General features: G+C 37.4%; 1 long non-coding RNA gene across 1 annotated transcript; it reads right to left on the bottom strand.

Moving 5' to 3' along the window:
• Window positions 1-1,647: 1,647 nt before the first annotated feature.
• LOC142488584 (uncharacterized) lies at window positions 1,648-4,196 on the bottom strand. Its single transcript, XR_012799514.1, has 3 exons — window positions 2,992-4,196; window positions 2,213-2,320; window positions 1,648-1,899 (listed from the first exon to the last, which is right to left on the bottom strand). It is a non-coding gene; the product is annotated as an uncharacterized LOC142488584 (long non-coding RNA).
• Between the last annotated feature and the right edge of the window lie 396 nt (window positions 4,197-4,592).

The following is a 4,592-nucleotide window of genomic DNA, read 5'->3' as shown; positions in this document are numbered from 1 at the left end:
CTCGGCTAACACGGTGCAGATACCTCTACACATATATATACTGTGAAGATTGAAATAATGTGTGTGGCTCAGGCTATATGAAGACAGACTATCACCCAACTCCATTTGGGCCTAACCGCCATTTTGAGTTTTTGCTTGTATGAATGCTTATCTGTTTTATTCGTGTATGATCTGTGAATGTTTGATTCTGCTGTGTATCGCTTCTAGATGTAACCCGCCCTTGTGTAATTCCTACGAGTCATGTAATAAATTGAAATAGCATTCGTAAGAGGTTTTTCCTGCCTTAGATAATTCTGCTGACCTTAGGTTCTGTTATCTGACAGATACAGTAACACACAGGGCTAAACCTTAAAGTCAGCAGGTTAAGGGCGGCCCACATTATGGTGATATATAGGATAAGAATATAGCACTGTAAAGCATATTTATGTATCAATCAATATGTATTTTTGTATAAGTCATCATATTATTATTTATCTCTAAGCCAGACCCCTTAAGGGGTGTATTACTCATTTTTGAAATGTATAAAAATGTGATACTAAGTAATATTTCTTCAGAGGCATGAGTTCAAATTTGAATTCTCTCTCACTTGTACCATGGTGCTGATAAACTCACTTGTTACTTTGAACCCTTGACTCATTGATTTTATTTCTACGCTTTCACAATATATATATATATATATATATATATATATATATATATATATATATATATATATCACAAACAAAAGAAACAAAGAGTAGCACTATCAATGTGATTATGTGAGTTCTAATGTGAAAATAAAAAAGAAAAATTATTTGAATCTCAAATTATAGTGCCAATGTAGTGATACTAAATCAATAATATACAATGATTAGAGATTAAATAATTAAACAATTCTTCTGTGAAAAAGGAGAACAAACCAGTCCAAATGAAGGAAAAAATGGATGAAAAAACAGAGTCCATAAAATAGGCTGCTTCTTGATTGATCTAGCCAGAACAAGGAAATCTAAAAGAAAAAGACAAAAAGAAGCGCCAGCTCCATGGCATAATATTGTACAGTATGTACAAAGTTAATTTTATTAAAAGATAGAGTGGCCACCAGGACATGCACTCACTTCAATGTATAAAAAAGTATTAATGGGAGACAATCTGTAAGCCGTGAGGAACTGCAAGAGGATTTAGAGCCAGACAGTATGGTATAGATGTATACAGGTGGTGAATAGCAGATACTTATTCGTGGCTGGATAGAAGGTAATCAGAGCGTCCCCTCTATATCACAAGGGAGATGATGGTATCCACGGATGGCTGGTGCACGGTCCAGTGCTGCAGGGAAGTGTCAAAATGTGAGCTGTTACACTCCGTGTGTAAAGCACAGGAGCACGATCACAGCAGCCCGTCACCAGAGCGCCTTCCTCCGCTCCACTCAACTCAGCCCGGAAGTGCCCTCTGCTCAACCTCCTCGTGTGGAGTATAAACTGGCAATAAACCCCGGTTCCGCCATCCCCCCCCCCACCCGCCCCTCCAGTTTGAGCCCCCTTGGAATATATATATATATATATATATATATATATATATATATATGTGTGTGTTATTAGTGCATCTGGTTTTGATGGCTGACAGCTGTACCTCATACAGAGCACAATTTAAATTAGCTGTAAAATAACTAATGACTTTGGCAGCTAGCACAGATTGCTGTGGTATTTGAGAATGAAATCATTGACTGAGATAATAAGGTATTACTGTAGATTTACTTTTTTTCCTGTGGAACCATTTAATTAGATGATTAAACAATGCAATGGACTATAAGTTAGTTCACTTCTAGCACTGGAAAGGGCCCTAAGGCAGAAGACTTGTCTTGTAAATATGGCCCTCAACGAGCTGCACAATCCCCTTGCAAGGTGACCATTTCTCTTGGCATTGCTGCAAAGATAAAGCAGACTTGCTGTTAGCTTCAGTTTGAAATGTCATAATCTGTCAAAGCCACTTTGTTCTGCTTTTACCCAGCACCATCTTCACAGCCACCACAAATATGGATTGTGGTACATACTGTAACCAACATCCGCACCACTGATCTCTTTCCCACAGTACAAACATGTGGGTTCCAACTCTGATCCAGGGAACACATTATTAAGGGCATAAGAAAATCAACAAGGTGTGTCTGATTACTTTCCAATTGTAGTGGCCTAGGCCCTTGAAGCTCACTTATGTACAAAGCTAAGAGTATGCATCATACCTTTGCGATACTAGCCTCATGCTCCCCTCTCTCCTGGATCTCTCTGCAATTTTCACATCACTTGTGTATTCCCTCCTGAGCAGTTTGGTTTCATGAGTTTGCTGTATTCTATTTTGGAAGCAGAGAATAATACGGCTAAAATACCTAAAGTGTACTCATCTGGGTAAAAATCTATTTGAAATGACGAATTCACACTTTTTAAATAATGAACATGCACCATCAGCAATTGGTCAAGTGCTCCTAATTGCCACCAACCCCACTGCAACCGGTAAAAGATATTTTGGTGTGGTCGGTGATACTGCAGGTCTCTGCATCTTTCACTTTCTTAATACTTTTGTATTCCCTGCTCTCCCATCCTCTCTCCCTTGCTATGACTACACCTAGAGCCAAAATATGAAATCAGAGTAATGTGAGAACCGTGAGAATGATGGAGGAAGCCGTAGCATCCAGAAATGTAGCTGTCTGAATAGACACATTAAAATGAATCTTTTTGGGTGTTATATATATATATATATATATATATATATATATATATATTTGCAAATATGGGTTATAACTAGAAAAGGGAAGAAAACACTGTAGCATCCTGCAAAGGAAATGGGAGAAAAGGACCACCTATTTTTTTGGGAGTCTATTTATAGAAAATACTTGTATATGTCTACATGGCTTATATTGTTAGTACTATCATAATGGTTTGTAGAGAAATATGTTTACTTTGCAAAACTTTGTCTAAAGTATCTGTACAGATGTTGACATTAGTAATAACAGGAAATACATACGTTCTAACATGCTTTCAGTGTAGTATTTTCGAAATTTCCCAAGTTGCTGTAACATTTGGATTTTCTATTGGAAGATAAAGAGACGAGCAACATTTAGAGGCACAAATAAATTATTATATTTTTTGCTTACTATAAATTAACTGAAATTAAGATTATAGTTGAATAGTATTGTCCACCAAAAATATACCACATGCTCAATATGTGACCTAAGCCATGTGGCATTTTACCACTTCGCTGAATAGGCCACAAGATACCTTATGGTTCACACCTGCTGGTAAATATGACCCGGCCAATTGCAGTCAGCACTGATCTGAATGGCAGTTTTCATTATGATTAGTTGCTTTGGGACGTATTGAATCTGGCCTTTGGAGTCCTTAATTAATGTAGCAAACATGCTGCTATTTGCACTGACGGACTCATTCATTGTTGTGCAGATTTGTGGCTCATTGGTCTGTTATACAGATCATTCATTTAGTGAGTTGGATGTAGACAACCAGAAGAAGCGAGTTGGATGTATCTATCATTTTTCTTGGGATAACCACAAATTGGAAAACGAGGATCTTCCAACTAGAAAACTTGTTACGTAACCCTCAGCATCAAAGTTCACCAAGGGTTGTATGCTTAATGCAAGCAAATGATTTCCCCACCTAAAAAACACAAACTAGAGTAAAGATAAGAGGAAATCGTTGTCTATATCTTATCGTAATGTTATTTTCCTGGACGGTTAATCCATGGAAGTGCACACCAAATGGTTAAGTTCCACCTTCTAGCTGAGATAGGACAGAAAAAAATGATACCCATAGGAGAACAATAAGTAGCCACACCTCTCAGTCAAAGGAAGTCTAGTGGTACCAAGCTGAAAGATTTAACCAAGAATGGTGTAGGCTTTTTTGATAGCTCTTATCCAATGGTTTATTGTAGATTTAGAGGCTGTCCTCAGTAGGGAGAATAAAAAGCCTGTCTGATTTCGTGAACTTTTCCTTTCTGGAAAGATAATGTTTTAGACATTTTATGACGTCCAGTGAATGCTGGATCCATTCTTTATCGCTTGATGGATTTGGGCAAAAGGACTGTAAGATCAATTTGTGATTTAAATGAAAAGTGGAAATGATTTTCAACAAGAATTACTGAACTGGCTGAAAGACTATCTTATCCTGATGAAAAATAAGGAATGGTTCCTTAATTGATAATGCCTGTAGTTCACCCATTCTGCACGTTGAAGTTATGGCTTTTAATAGAATCATTTTTAAGGCTTATTTTCTCGTCAGAGGCTTGTTCACGCAGTTTAAATGGAGCCCCAGCCTGTAGAACAAAGAGTAGATTTCAATAGTGAATTGGATCCCTAAATTGTGATTTGATTCTATATATACATTGACAAAAATCAAGCTCTGCGGGACCAAGATGGAATTATTGCCACAATTAACGCTTTGTCTTGCCTTATTTTTTTGAGTACTCTTGGTGTTAAAGGTATCGGCTGAAACACATAGGGTAGATCTCTGAATGAGAGGGAATCTACACAAGAGGCTTTTAGATATAAACACCTCGAATCAAATGTTCTCAGCTTTCTGTTTTCTGCCGCAGCCATCAGTTCTATTTAGGGG

The sequence above is a fragment of the Ascaphus truei genome, chromosome 2, assembly GCF_040206685.1.
Source record: "Ascaphus truei isolate aAscTru1 chromosome 2, aAscTru1.hap1, whole genome shotgun sequence".
Classification (NCBI taxonomy): Eukaryota; Metazoa; Chordata; class Amphibia; order Anura; family Ascaphidae; genus Ascaphus; species Ascaphus truei.
Note: the sequence above shows the minus strand (reverse complement) of the source record. Positions and strands in the feature narration are given on the sequence as shown.